Source organism: Chinchilla lanigera, unplaced genomic scaffold (assembly GCF_000276665.1).
Source record: "Chinchilla lanigera isolate Chin_1 unplaced genomic scaffold, ChiLan1.0 scaffold00055, whole genome shotgun sequence".
NCBI classification, from domain to species: domain Eukaryota; kingdom Metazoa; phylum Chordata; class Mammalia; order Rodentia; family Chinchillidae; genus Chinchilla; species Chinchilla lanigera.
Window position 1 is genome coordinate 13,440,662 of NW_004955456.1, and position 16,131 is coordinate 13,456,792.

The 16,131-nt window shown below is 41.4% G+C and overlaps 1 protein-coding gene across 9 annotated transcripts in view; it reads right to left on the minus strand.

Moving 5' to 3' along the window:
- Gtf2i (general transcription factor IIi) overlaps positions 1-16,131 on the minus strand; it is a 90,541-nt gene that overhangs the window by 69,356 nt on the left and 5,054 nt on the right. For 3 of the 9 annotated variants that reach the window (XM_005396740.2, XM_005396742.2, XM_005396741.2), the window contains exon 1: positions 5,536-5,777. The exons of 1 other annotated variant lie outside the window; for it this stretch is intronic. The gene's annotated coding sequence lies outside the window, so the exon portion shown is untranslated. Of the gene's footprint in view, positions 1-5,535; positions 5,781-16,131 lie in introns of those variants that run through there. 5 more of the 9 variants (XM_005396739.2, XM_005396738.2, XM_005396744.2 and 2 more) reach the window with 3 other exon arrangements.

Below are 16,131 nucleotides of genomic sequence, written 5' to 3' on the forward strand. Positions count from 1 at the left end.
AAAAAAAAAAATAAAAATAAAAATAAAAAAAGAAAACAAACACTTGCCCCAGAGCGCACAGGAAACTATGACCTCACCACTAGATGGGGCCCTCTCCGGAAGCCGCTCCAGCAGGACCAAGAGCCTTCTCCAGTCCCTGTAGAAAGTGCACAGGGTGCGTGGGTGTAGCCCAGGAGATGAGCGACAGCAACAAAGGTGGCAGGGTAAAATCTGCGGAATCTGTCTCCACACCACGTCAAAACCCACGTCTCCCAGTAAAGGAACATGAAACAAAAAACTTAAACCAACAGAAAATGGAACATTTTGTTCTGCCCTCACAACGAATGAATTTAGGCCTGTTTTTTTGTTGTTTTTTTTTACTTCTGGACTTTAGTAGCAATTAACTCTTTGGAACAAAGAGAAGAAAGCCAAGTCGGGCATGGTGGCACATGCCTGTAACCCCAGCACTTGAGAGGCTGAGGCATTAGGACTGAGGCAGGTTCAAGGCCAGCCTGGGCTATACAATGAGTTAAAGCCAGCCTGCACTACATACATACTGAGACTTTGTCTCAGAAAAAGAACGCCTGTAATCCCAAAACTTGGGAGGCTGAGGCAGGAAGATCGCTGCAAGTTCCAGACCAGCCTGAGCTACAAAGTGAGCTCAAAGCCAGCCTGAACTGCATACCAAGACCCTGCCTCAAAAAGACAAAAAAAAAAAAACAGAAACAGAAACAGAAACAAAAAAAAGAAAAAAGAAAAGAAGAGAATGGCATACTCTGTGTACTCCAAAGAACCGTAAGTACAAAAAGGTCAGATCCCATTAAGTCTTTCTGAATCAGGAGAAGACACAGGATGAGTGCGCCCACCATCAAGCTTCCCACTCCTGGAGGTGTCCTTAAACCATCCCCACTGTGAGCCCGAGGGCCCCCACTCCTGATGGGGTGCCACAAGGGGTGAGCTCCCGTGGAAGAAAGAAGAGTGCTGCGGTCCACACCTACAATCCCAACCCCTTGTGAAGCCTGAAGTGGGCAACCTGGCCAATTAGCAAGCCTTGCCTCAAAATGTAAAAACCTTTTAAAAAGAGCTGGGGATGTAGTTTAGTGCCAAGGCCCTGGGTTTAATCCCCAATACTAACAAAAAAAATCTAAACATCAAAAAAGCCATCACCCCTGGCAGAAATCAGTAACAAACAACCTAGAGGCCAGGCCCCCTAGAGAGGTGCTACCCAACAGGACAGCAAAGAGTCCTTGGCAGTTAAATTTAAGTTAAGATTAAGAGTTCAGTTCTTCAGTAGCCTGAGCTGTATTTTAGTGTTCAGGAGCTGCAAATGTGCCTAAATATTGAACATTTTCATCATCACAAAAGGTTCCACTGGGTAGATCACTACAGAGATGCAAGTATGTTAAGTACGTTTATTTAAAGTCTCACGAGCCCTAGAGCCACCGTGGTGGTAGCTAGAGTGAAGAGCAAATGAACCCCAGGAAAAAGGCAAGGAACATCAGGCAGCACACAAAGTCCATCTCAACCCCCCGCGAGCGTTCTTCACCGCCCATCTCCGTGACTGCTGGTACCATGACAGCCCTAAAGGAAAAGAGCAGATGGAGAGATTCCCTGAGAAAGGACACAGATGCAGTCAGGTGGTGTGTAAGTGAAAACACATGGAGGCACCAGGGGTACAGACCTTCAGGATGAATTAGTCAAACTCCAAAGAGCCTAATCCATCTTCAGCGAGCAAGGGCTCTACTTGCATATACTTGGTATTACATATTCTCAAACAAGCATCATTTAATATCTGTATGACCAGCCCAACAAAATGGTGTAACACAACTTTAACATGGTGGTAAAGTTACCCTTGCCTTTGTCTTTTCTTTTTGAGTCGGCATCTTGCTGTGTGCAGCCCAGGGGGCCTCAAACTCCCTTAGATCCTCCTGCCTTACCCTCCCAAGTATTGGGATACAGGTATTGTATGCATCAGCACACTCACCGTGCCTTTTTATTTGAACAGTTTAAAATTCTCAATACTAAAGTAAAGCATGAAGGAGTCTGTTTTTGTCTTGTTCTTGGTACTAGAAATAGAACCCAGGGCCTTGACACTAAGCTACCTCATCAGACCTTTTAAAATTGAGAGAGGGTCTCCCTAAGTTGCTTGGGCAGGGCTCAAGCTTGCAATCCTCCTGCCTCGGCCTCCTAGAGTGCTGAATTATAAGGGTGCAATACCACTCCAGGGTGCATAAAGATCTCTACAGTTCTGAGGTATAATACCAAAAGCTTTGCTACATGAAATGCTTAAAGGCTAAGGATATAGCTCAGTGGCATAAGCGCCTGCCTAGCAAGTGCCAGTCCTGAGTTCAATTCCCAGTACAAAAAAAAAAAGAAATGCTTAAGCCGGATATGGTGGTACACACCTGTACTCTCAGCACTCAAGAGGCTAAAGTGAGAAGACTGACAACGTGAGGCCACACTGGGCTACACAGAGACCCTGTTTCACACAAAGAAGAAAAAAAAAAAAGAAATGTTTAAATATAATAAACTGAACAGTCTCACCAACATTTTGGAGAGCTTTGACCTACCCACACTATACACACTGTTATTATTAAAATGGTTGAATTTCTTTTTTTACTAAACAAACACTTCTTCACAGTTTCATTATTTCCTCTTGGGTGTGCCTACTTACGTCCTGGGTCCATTATTAAACTGATGGCTGATGATGACTCTACATTATTTGCATAAACTGCCAGTAATTTCGAGTCTTTGTTCCTTCTTTTAATTCTGGTATTATATAGATGAAACTCCTTAATTTCTCCATTTGTATTATTTTAATTATTTTTTTTTTTTTTTGGTTTTTCTCCGGTACCGGGAACCGAACTCACGACCTTGCGCTTGCCAGGCAGGCGCTTTGCCGCTGAGCTAAATCCCCAGCCCCTAATTATGTATTTTTAATCCAACATTATTTTTGTTCAAAACAGTAACTTTCACTCAAGACACTTTCTGCTTATCGTTTCTTGCATCGCAGATATTCCTTCTGTCTGAAGTTAATCCTTTAGAATTTCCATCTGGTGACAAACTCTGCTAAAAAATCTGTTTTGAAAGGTATTTTCACTGGAATAGAAACCCTGCTTAGCAGTGACTTCCTTTCAGTGTTGTTTCATCATCTTTTGGCTTCATTATACTTTGGTTTCCACTGCTGCCACCGAGAGGTCCTCTATAGTCTCTCTGAAGGTGATCCCCATCCTCACTCCTGGTGGTTTTAAGATGCTTCCTCTATCTGTTTTTCTACAGTTTCACTGTGTCTAGATGTATGTAGCTTGCTTTCTACTCAATGGCATTCACTGGCCTTCTTGACTATGGGTTGTAACCTTTCAGTTATGGGAGGCAAGTGGCTGTTATCTCTTTAGAATTTGCCCATTCACTATCTCCTAACTAGTCTACTGAAACTCTACTGCACATTAGTTCTCAGTTTATCCTCTTAGATCTTGAACCTTCTTCTGTCTTTATTTCTCCTGACTTGCTTTCCATTTTGCTAATTCTTTCTTCATCTGTGTTTAACTCTGATGTTAAAGCCATCCAACAGGCTTTTTCATTTCTAGGATTCCTCTTTGCCACTGTCACATTGTATATAGTTTTGCAATCCCTGAAGATTTTTCAATCTTGTCCTATCTCTTCAAATGTAAGTATAGTCTCTGTTAATTCCAAAGTCTCAAGTCCTTTTGCAGATGTTTCTGCCATTTCTAGTGATTTCTTGCTGATATTCCAGCACCTACTCCCTTGTATGCCTAATTATTTTTGTGTGCTGGTCATTTTAACTTAAAAACCATTTTTTATGTGAAGTTTAGAACAAAAGTAGCTTCCTCCACACTTCTGGAAATGCTACCAACCTGGAATCACCATAATCCAAGTCCCTGGAACCACTCAAGGGCACAGATAAGCATGCTTCTCAAGAACCCTTGTCCCACGTTGGGGAAGTGGAGGCACTACCTTACTGAGGGGAAGGATCTTAATCTGAATTTTGTTCAGGCTCTGAGCTTTCATTTCTTTCTTTCTTTTGGTACCAAGAATTGAACTCAGGACCTTGTGCTTGCCAGGGAAGCGCTGTGCTACTGAGCTATATCCCCAGCCCAAGATTTCCTTTTTTTTTTTTTTTTTTTCCTTTGGTACGGGGAATCGAACTCAAGACCTTGTGCTTGCCAGGCAGGTGCTTGTGCTGCTGAGCTATATCTCTGGCCCCAGGCTTTCCTTTCTGAGCCTGTCACCTCACAAGGTTTTGAAAACAACTTCAAGTAGTAAAAGTGACTACCATTTCTCTCACCTGAGTTCCCATTTCCGTTTTATGGGGGGCGGGGGTGCTGAGGACTGACCCCAAGGTATTACAAGCACTCCACCACTAAGCCACATCACCAGGCCTCTATTGTCCATTTATTTATTTACTTATTTTTTGGTACCGGGAATCAAACTCAGGACCTTGCTCTTTTTTTTTGTTTTTGTTTTGGTTTTTCTCCGGTACCGGGAATTGAACTCACGACCTTGCGCTTGCCAGGCAGGCGATTTTGCCGCTGAGCTAAATCCCCAGCCCCTAGGACCTTGCTCTTAACCAGGCAGGCGCTTATGCCACTGAGCTATATCCCCGGCTCCTATTTTCCTTTCAATAGTAACCTTTCTTTCAAAATTACTCTCTATGCTGGCAAATTTTTGGTATTTTAGTGAGGGCTTTATTTTATAATTTTTGAGCGTTCTTAGTTGTTTTCACTAGCCCGTCATCTCAACCTGGCATATTCTTTATTCTCTAGAACATGAACTAGAAATATTTTGATTAAAGCTATAAATTCCCAATTCAAGCTAACTCAATTAAAAAATTTGTATTGCTTCATTTAAGTAACTCTACAGGTTGTACTGACTCCACATCCAGCTAGAGTGAAGAAAACACACACACACACACACACACACACACACACACACACAGTCTTCACTACTCTCTGCAGGGCCTCACTTCCTGAGCAGATAAATGGGTTTCCTCCTCCTAGCACAGACTGACCTCGTGGTGTATCTGTAAGCTTATCACACCCTTCCTGTACTGTGACCCTCAGGCAACAGACTATCCCCATATCTTCCTGCTACTTTTTCTACAAAAGACCTGAGCATTTGTGTCACCATCCAACCCAAAGGCCAATTACTACGACTAGTTAGAACAAAATTACACGCGATACACTGTGATTATCAACCTAGCTAGAACCACACAGACTAGAAGGCAAGCATTTACTCAAAAGGCAAAGCAGGAAGAACTGATAAGCAAGCATGCCAGGCACACAAAAAATACAGTGTCCCCCTTACATGAGGGGATACCACCATCCAGACCCCCATGAATGGCTGAAATCTACGACAGAAACGAATTCTGCGTGCCCAACGTTTTACCCCATTCATATATACCTACGATAAAGTGTAATTATAAATTAGGCACCATAAGACTAGCAAGTAATAAAACTGGATAGTTCTAACAATACACTACAATCAAAGTTAAAGGAATGCAGTCTCTCTCAAAGGATCTTACGGTACCATACTCACCCTTCCTCTGCCTGCTTTCATCACAAGGGAAGGCTTGCTTTGGATGACATCCTTTCTCCTTAACCAACTTTTTCCACTCGGCCGGACACGCGGCAGCAGGCTCTCCGCGGGCGGTCGCGGCCTCTCCAGTAACCGTGCCATTTCTCAGGCCGAACCTGCGCCTGAATCTGTGCAGCCATCCCTTGCTCGCCGTGAACGGCCTGCGCTCCGCCGCGCCGCAGCCCCGCTCCGGGGAAGCCCGGCCGAAGTCTGCGTACAGGCGCAGCGCCTTCTGCCGCAGCGCGCTGCCGTCGAGCGGCACGCGGTTCCTGCTCATGTCTTCCGCCCACAGGCTCAGCGCCTTCTCCACCTTCACCAGGCGCTTGTCGCGCACGGTGGCCGTGACTTTGGCGTTCTGAGGGGCGACGGCGAAGCTGGCGCGGATCTCCTTCTCCTTCTTCGCGATTTCGCGGATGGAAGATTCGTTCTTACCGTACAGCTTAGCAACCTCGGCGAAGGATTTCTGTTCCTTCCTGATTAAGTCGAGAACTTTCACCTTTTCGCTTAAAGGAAGCACTTTCCGGCTTCTCTTGGGCATTTCCAAATGGCCAGCACCCGGACTCTTGAGCTTTGGGGCCATTATGAAAAGTAAAGTAGGAGTTACCTTGAACACAAACACTGCGATATCCCACGACTGGGGTGCGGATACCCGAGACAGTTACTAGGGTAGGGGTCACGGAGCGTGAGTGCCGGACAAAGGGATGACTCATGTCCTGCGTGGGACTCGGAGACTGCACCAGGCTACTCAGGACGGCATGAAATTTAAAACTTATGGATCACTTAGTTCTGGAATTTTCCATTGAATATTTTCAGACCGCAGCTGACCCGCGGGTAACTGAAACCGGAGAAAATGAAACTTGGATAAGGAGGACTGCGGTAACGGTGTCCTCAGACTGCTGCACCTTCCTTCCCAGGGATTCAAGTGCCTTATTTTCCCCATTATGATTGTTTTTTACTTCATCTTTTATTTCCCTGATTTGATTTTTAATCCTTCTTTATGAGTTTCAAAGATGAACTTAATTGCCTGCTGCTGTTTCATTTTTCATCTTTACTCTGGTCGCTACTGTTTAATAGATGTGGTGACTTCTTTTATCTCTGAAAAAAGACTCCAGCAATTCTTTAAAATCTTCTTGTGTTTCTTGGTGGAGATCCATTTCAGGGATTAGGTTTATCTGTGTCCTTGCTGTTCTGATCTGCTGTACCTCAAAACAAGCCAATAATTAATTCCATATAAAATTTCTGTCTGACTATACTTCTTTAATTTATTGTTCCTTGCTGTTATACTCAACAGCACCAAAAAAAAAAGTACTTACAGAGAGTCAAAGAAAGAAAGCACTTGAAGATTTTCACACACTATCATCACGTTAACAAAAACAGGTTCTTTTTTTAACTGTATTTTTCTGTAAATATTTCTAAATTTTCAATATATTCTGCTTGAAAACAAGCTTTAGGTCCGACTGGTTAAGTGAGAGGTACTATAATGCGTATCTTCATTTTTTTTTAACATCATGCCCTATTTCACTTTTGAATTTTCAACAAGTATCTCTCCACTTCAAACTTACAAAACACAACCATAGATTAAGAAGAAAATTCAAGATATTTCAGTTCAACCTCTTCATTCTATTATTTTATAAATGAGCAAGCCCAACAAAGGAAGACTAGCTGACTTGCTAACACAGTTAACACACACACTTAATATTTTAACAAGGAAACAGAACCCCTTCTCCAATTCTAAATTGCCTATGTTAAGCAGAATACTCAAAGAAAGGCAGCTTAAAAAAAAAAGAATGAACCCAAGATAAGTAATTACAGTGATAAGAACTATCATATTAGTCAATCTTTGAGCAATAAATTAACTGCCACTCACACAAACTGCAACAGAAATATGTTTTTTGTTCCTAAAGCAAAGATTACAGGCCACTGTGGAGTGTACATCAACATCAATCATATTCTATGAAGACAAAGAACTTGGTTCAAAGAAAAAAACATGAATGAATAATAGATCAATCGTAGATGCACATATTATTTATGTCACAAAACACTGCCGATAGACAACTGTCAGGCCAATGTATGTCTTTTAGCAATGAGAAACGGTCATGAGTTTAAACAGCTTAGTGAAATCATGTACTCACCACCTAAAGACTAAAGACTCACTCTCAACCAGGAAGAAATGGATTCCAACTGTTCAAACACAATTTTATTTTCTTCTGCACAAAAATTTCTGCAGACACTCCTTTGCGTGGTTATTTTTACTTGTCACAAGCAACAAATTTACCCTAAATATTTACGTAAGTATGGTAAAATAAACTTCAAGACTGCAAAAGCCAGTAACTTTCCTAACTCATTCTTCCCCCAAAACAGGATCTCACTATGTAGCTCAGGCTGGCCTTAAAATCACTATGTTAGTCGGGCAAGGTGGCGCACACCTGTAATCCCAGCACTCGGGAGGCTGAGGCAGGAGGATCGTTGCAAGTTTGAGACCAGCCTGGGCTACAAAGTGAGCTCAAGGCCAGCCTGAACTGCATAGTGAAACCATCTCAAAAAGACAAAAACAAAACAAAACAAAAAAAACCTACGTAGCCCAGACTGGCCTTGGACTTGGAGCAATCGTCCTACCTCAGCCTCCCAAGTGCTGGGATTACAATCATGCGCCGCCACGCCTGGTATAATTCAGTGTTTTGCACTAGAACAATATTCACTAAGCCTGATGATTTGGTCAACTAACACTGAGCAAATATGCAAAAGCAGCTAATTTGTCTATGGATGAGTATAGACAATATTTTGAACAGATACTGTTTACTCAATTCTATAATTATTCAACAGGTTTAAGGGTTTAAAATGGGGGCTGGGAATTTTTACTAAAATAAATCTTCCACCCATGCCTAAGGTCTGACCTCTACTCCCAAAGATTCAGCATAACTTCCCTGAGCTGGGCACAGTGATGCACACTGTGATGCCTGTAATCCCAGCACTCAGGAGGCTGAGTCAGGAAGTTCTGAGTTCAAGGCCACCCCAGGCTACACAGTGAATTCAAGACCAACCTGAACTATATAGTGAGGCCTCGTCTCAGAAATACAAAACAAAAACCAACAACAACAACGGTATGACTTTGCTGTGCTCGCGACAGCTCTGCCCCCAAGCCAGTGTCCGAAGCTGGCTTCCATTCCCTTTGTCTCCTACTGTCTTCCAATCCTCTTCATCTTAAGAGATCTAGTGTCCATTTACTTTTAGAATGCCAAGTTAAAACTTTAAAACTCGAACTTTGCCAATTCACTTTTAAGCCACTAAACCAAACTTTCAACAAAATTAAATGAAGTGCACTAACGAAAACATCTTCAGTGAGAATAAAATAACTTCAAGTACCACTTTAAATCTATGAAAAGGTAAAGTGAGATCTTGAAACTTTTAACAACGGAAATTTAGTGGTTTCCATTGAAAATGTATGTATTTAAAATGCAATCCTATTGGTTTGTCCTTTGAATGAGGGCAAGGACCGGGGATATAGCTCAGTGGCACAAGCGCCTGCCTGGCAAGCACAAAGTGCTGAGTTCAATTCCCGGTACCAAAAAAAAGAATGAGGGCAAACAAATTAACTTTGTATCTTGATGTTTACCCTGATGGGTTGACATATACCTGACCCATTTACAAAACTCCAAGGGCAGCAGAAAGGAAAGGGTACAGCTCAGTGGCAGGGCACTAGCCTAGCACCACGCACCAGGCCCTCAACTCAATCCCCTGCACCACAGGGGGCCAGGTCCTGTGCTCTTGGGCAATTCAAGTTTCCAGTTTTTTGTTTTTTCAGTGCTGGGCACTTTAGATTCCCAGAGCCTCACGCTTGGAGGCAAGCACTACACACTGAGCCCCCAAATTCTAGAAGGAATCCAGATCTACCCAACTGAGGCATACTCTCTCCCCATTCCTCTTTAAGCCAAACTGCACTGTAAAATTTAATCCCATTTTAAACAGTTTTCCAATTTCATTATCTATAAATTTCAAAATCATTGAATTTAAAAACTTAAAGCAGCGCCTGCCTGGCAAGCGTAAGGTCGTGAGTTCGATTCCCAGTACCAGAAAAAAAAAAACTTAAAAGCAACTATAACTGGATTTAAGTCCATGCACCAACCTTCACCACATCCCCTGAATTCTCAGCCTCTCAGAAAAAAATAAATTCCTTAATTCTAAAAACAGCAGGAAAGACAAAAGAAATTTTGTTGTTCCAAAGTTTGTCAAAGTACATACTGAGAAGCAAAACATGAAACACACCATCTGAACTAAGTGCTCCAGGTCAACACCAGGCTGCAGACAAGCAGACACATGTCCCACCCACCACACTGAGAGGACACCTGGATTCCAACCCAAATACCTGAGCCTAATTGTGAGGGGAAACCGAACAAACCCAAGTTCACATCCATTCTATGAAATGACTGCTCCTGCTCTACAGTCATTCAAAAGATCAAGAGCATGAAACTCAAAAGATTAAAAAACTTTTCTACAATTAAGTGTGCAGGAGGAAGGGTTGAGGGGAGGAGAGGGGAATGGGGGGAAAAGCAAGTTATATCATGTAGAGGTACAAATTCTCTATGATGAATGTGATCATTATGTATACCTGAAACATACCAATAAAATCTAATTGAATTAAAACAGATAAAATTGCCAGGCGTGGTGTCGCACACCTGTAATCCCAGCACTCAAGAGGCTGAGGCAGGGGCCGGGGATGTAGCTCAGCAGCATAAGCACTTGCCTGGCAAGCCTGAGGTCATGAGTTTGATTCCCCGTACAAAAAAAAAAAACAAAGAAAAAGAGAGGCTGAGGCAGGAGGATCACTGCGAGTTCGAAGCAAGCCTGGGCTACAAAGTGAGCTGAAGGCCAGCCTGACCTGCACAGCAAGACAGTCTCAAAAAGACAAAAAAAAAAAGATAAAATTACATTAAGTATGTATTAGAGAGGCAAGAGAACCGGGTAAAAACATGATCCAGGACTGACCCTGTGCCATAAAGGATATCCACTGAGACATTCGCTAATGCTTGAATGCAGCCTGGGCAATTTTTGTTCCTTTGCTATTCTCATAAGCATTTTATAAACGTAAGAAAAGTGTTTCAAACTGGGCACAAGGGCACATGCCTGTAATCCCAGCTACTTGGGAGGTAGAGGTAGCAGATCTCAAATTCAAGGCTGCCTCAGGCAATTTAGCAAGATCCTGTCTCAAAATAAAAAATGAGACAGGGCTGAGGATGTAGCCTGGTGTGAAGGCCCTGGATTCAATACCCAGTACCAGGGGAAATAAAATAACGTGTTCCAAATTTTCAAGGGATGAGGATGTGGCTCAGTGTAGAGGCAAATGCTTCGTGTGAAGGACGTCCTAGGTTCAATCCACAGCACCACAAAAAATAAGACTTTTAAAGGATCAACAAGGCCAGGTGCAGAGGCGCATGCCTGTAATCCCAGCACTCTGGAGGCTGAAGCAGCAGGAGTTCTAGGCCAGCTTGGGCTGCACAGTGAGTTCAAGACATCCTGAACTATACACAGTGAGACTCTGTCTCAGAAAAAAAAAATTTCTCCAGCGACTGAATCTATAGCTCAGCAGGAGAAAACTTTCTTATGCAAGAGGCCATGGGTTGATCCCCCTAGACTACAGAAACAAAAAAATTGCCCAGCGTTCGTACCTTTTCTCTTTGCATGGTACATGGGATCCAACCCACAGCTTTGCACAAGCTAGGAAAGAGCCTCATAGGAACACCTTCCCCAACCTGTCTGCTGCTTGTTCTACACCTGTGACAACAGGTAAACTAGAAGAAGACAAAGTTAAATAGGAAGTTACTGGTTACAATCGGTCTCTACTATTAGCTGAAGAATCAGGAAATGGGCTAGTTTTCTTGCATTTTTAGGAAAAACTGGAAATTGATAAAAGTACTGTATGTCCCAAAGGGCAACAATGCATACTCTTTTACCCAAACATCATCAAATAAACGCTGTATAGGCTGCCCGTCAACAGGTCAGTTGCAATTAGTTGTTAATGACTATAAATGTGGAAGCTGGGGAGCTCATGAAGGAAGTCCTCATTTCCCAGCACCAACATAGCGCCTTGCACACATGAAGCACACACCACACATCCGCTGGATCAAAGAACGAACACTAGCATCCCAGTTCACCCAACACCAGAGTCATGTCATATTGAAAGCCTTTGAATTAGTATCACTGGCTGCAATGTATGTCAAAATTTACCCCTGGTGATTTTATCTGATCTTTTCATCTTAAGCCTATTATGTTTATTAATCACGTAATTTTTTTTTTTGAGACAAGGTTTTGCTACCGAGTTCAGGCTGGCCTTGGACTCATTTTGTAGCCCAGGCTGGCCTTGAACTCCCAGCAATTCTCCTGCCTCCGCTTCCCAAGTGCTGGGATTACAGGTATGTGCCACAACACCTAGAAATAATAGAAATAAAATTATTAAAGACATTATCATCTCAAATTTAACAGGTAACATTAGTAACTATACTTAACACATTAACTTCTCAATAATGTAAGTGGAAATTAGAGTAACATGATGGTTAAAGTAGTTTGTATCATAACTTTAGTATGATTTTCACATTTGTCAGCCTCATTTTCCTCAACCTGACAACCATCCTCACAGTAGACGGCTGTTATAAAGCTTTTAATGTAGGGGCTGGGGATTTAGCTCAGCGGCACAGCGCCTGTCTGGCAAGCCAAGTTCGTAAGTTCGATTCCCGGTACCGGAAAAAAAAAAACAAAAAAATAAAAAATAAAAATAAAGTTTTGAATGTGTTGATGCAGGCAGCACTCTGAATTGCAAACTCATAAATTCTCAAAGTAAGTCACTATAACTTTTTATTATGGGACTAATTTAAAATTAGTTCTTGTAAATCAAAATGTCACTTCACAAAAAATCTGTCACTTCAACCTCCTAGAAAAGAATTAAAAAAAAAAAAAAAAGCCTTTTAAATGCATCGTGCTCTTCCCCCAATATCTCAATTCTCCACACTTAGAATCCCAGCGCATCCCACAACCCATCTGTAACAGGGGCCCACAAACACAGCCCAGCCTCCACCCAGGCACTCTCTGATCTGCGCAGGCAGGTCCCAACACTGGACAGGACACTGGATCAAAAGGGTTCACCAGGACATGCTAGCCCCTGTAACTCCCAGGATTCCTGTCTTGCTTGCTTATTAACACCGAAGGGTATTTTAATTTACATTTCTCTCATCCAAGTATGAACCAGGCCTGACCCTGCTTAGCCTCTGAGAGCAGATGAGATCCGGCACATTCAGCGTGGTAAGGCCATAGACTTTAGTTCACATCTCTAAGAGCTTATCTCAGTACGTTTAATAGGTATTCTCCTAAGAAAAATTAGTCAAGTCAGGTGCTAGGAAGATAGCTCAGCGGCACAGTGCCTGCCCGGTAAGGAAGAGACCCTGAGTTCGATTCCCAGCACTAAAAAAAAAAAGAAAAGAAAAAAGTTGGTATTTCATTCAGAGATTGAGTTTTACAATATCGGATAGCAAGGGATAAAGTATCACAATTTATATTAATCTGTACTTATACTTCAGCAGACAGAAGAAATACAGCCAGGTAATCCATTTTAGTATCGATTTACCTTAATTTTTACAAAATATATATATTGGCAAGTGCTTAGAAAATTAGAAATCTCTAAGAGAAACCCCTTGATAAAGAAAGCCTTTGAAATTTGTATAGGTTATAGACATTTTAAAATACTAAATTCTTAATTTCTATCTGCTAAAATACAACTTGATCTTATCAGTAAACACCAAATGATCTGGACCAGGGATATAGCTCAGGGGCATCTCACCTGCCTGCTAAGTGCAAGGTCGAGTTCAATTCCCAGCACACACACACAAAAATAAACCACCAAATGATCTATGAAAAATCAAAATTGAAGGATTATGATGTAAAATTATTTGCCACTTTATTATATTTGTATTTAATACTTTATACCCTGAGGACCTCATTTCATTAAAAAAAAAAAAAAGAAAGAAAAAAGAACCAAGGCTTAGTGTAGAGTCCCTGCCTAATCTGCATGAGGCCCAGCATTTCTTTCCCAGATCCAGGCCTAGCAAAAAATAACTGAAGTTTACTTTTTAAAAAGTCAAGTAAAAAAAATAAAATAAAATAGAAAGCCAAGCAAAAAATTAAATAAATAATAAAAACTAAAAACAAAAGCCAAGTAGCCAGGCAAAGTGATACGGTCCTGTAGTCCTACCTACTCAAGAGGCTGAAGCAGCAGGATGGTTTGAAACAAGAAAATCTAGTCCTAAATGAACCCCTCAATCTCAAAAAATATATATCCAAGTAAAAGGAAGAATGATAAAAGAAAAAAGGATCTGCCAAATGGTAAATCAAATTCAGTTTTGTGTTTTACAGTAGCCAAAATAATGACTTTAAACAATAAAAATCTAACCAGCTACTCAAGGGGTCTTACAAATTTTCCTAGCATACCAGTTTAAGATAAAATTTCTGCATATGTATTAATTATATTTTTAAATTGACAGTGCAGATTTTTAATCACAGCACCTCACTTTGCCAACACACAAAGAATGTGCATTCCTTTGACCTTACTCCCTCACTCCAATTTTTAACAATCACTTGGGTTTAGAAAAGGAAATGAAAATCAAATAGCTACTACATAAACCCCATTTTACTTTTAAAAACGTGTTCTTCACACACGGCAGGCCAATAGAGCAAAGATATGAATGTGAGCAAAGACATGAACGTGAACTTCTGAACCAGGCAAAAGTTCAGAATTCAAGTCCTGTCTCCAATACTATACATGCATGTTCTTAGGACTTTAATCTCAAATTTACACTCTGGAGAATGACAATAACCTACACACACAGCTCGTAAGGTTGATACCAGACTATTTATCAGGCACTTGATGAAGTACTTTGCAAAAAGCATTCAGTAAACTAAACATTTCTAATTTAAACTTCACTAAAATGATTACTCTTAAAATACATACAAATTTATCTGTTTTTTTTTACAGTAGAAACTCTCCAAATCCAGATTTGGCAGTACTTCCCCAAGCTCTTTTTTTTTTTTTTTTGAGACAGGGTCTCATTAAGTTGTTAAATTACACAGGCTGGGATGGAACTCAGAATCCTCCTGTCTCAGCCTCCCAGAGTACATGGATTACAGTAGTGTTTCATATAAATTGAAAATGGCATGCTTTAATTATCACTATTAAATAAAATAACCCATTCTCTGGTGGAACAGAAAAATTAATCAGAAAAGCATCAAAATAAATCACTGCTTTGAAATAAAGTATACTTACATTTTACAGTATTCATGCAAAGCCAAGCATGGTGGCACACACCTGTAATCCCAGCTGTCGGAAGGCTGCGGCAAGAGGACTGCCACAACTTGGGAGGCCAACCTGGGCTACACAGTGAGTTCAAGGCCAGCCTGACCAACATAGGGAGACCTTGTCTCCAAAAAAATCAGAAGAACATTCCTGCATAAAAATCTGTGTATGTCAATCTCCTCTTCAAAGTTTTTCTTTAAGCCAGCTATAACAATACACTACACTAATCCATGCACTTCGGGAGGCTGAGGCAGGAGGATTCTGAGTTCCGCCCCAGCCTGGGCAATTTAACAGCTTAATGAGACCCTGTCTCAAAATGAAAAACAAGGGCTGGGGGGCTACCAGCAAATAAAATTTTAAGTAAAAAAATTTTTAAGTAAATAAAAATTTAAGTAAAAAAAAGTCACAGCTACTTGGGAGGTTGAGGTAGGAGGATGTCAAGTTTGAGGCCAGCCTGCGTAATTTAGCAAGACCTTATCTCAAAATCAAAAAAATAAATAAAAGCAGTAGATCAGCATTCACAGAGTTCAAGCCCCGGAGACACACACAGTCACCTTACACCACACACCTACAAAAAATAAGCCAGAGGCTTACAAAGTAGCTCAGTGACAGAGTGCTTACCTAGCATATGCAAAGCCCTGGGTTCAAATGTATTTATAGATTGGATATATAAACTGAACTACAGATTCTTTCTCTTGGTGCTCCCAATAAACAATGTAATTTGCCTATTCAATACTTCCAGGGCTCCACACAGTGACAGTAAACACGGCATGCATGAGGGAGCACTGCTCCAACTGTAACAAAGAACGATCTTTTCCAAGCCTAAAATATGGGCAAGTAAGAGTGAACAGCAGCTCTGAGACTCACTTTGCTGAAAACTGTTCTCTAAAAGTAAAGCTACAAATAAAAAATCCTAACACAAGACTAAAGAGCTTATCTAAGGGGCTGGGGATTTAGCTCAGCGGCAAAAGCACCTGCCTGGCAAGCGCAAGGTCATGAGTTCGGTTCCCGGTACCGGAGAAAAAACAAAAAAAACAAACAAACAAAAAAAAGAGCTTATCTAATTGGGTACAGTGACTCTCCTATAGATTCTCTAGAAAATTACTTGCTTTATGGAGGCAATCATCCTGACAAAAATCTGTCATCTACAGAAAATAGTATTTTGCTTAATATTAAAAATTACCAAGGGGCTGGGGATTTAGCTCAGCGGCAAAAGCGCCTGC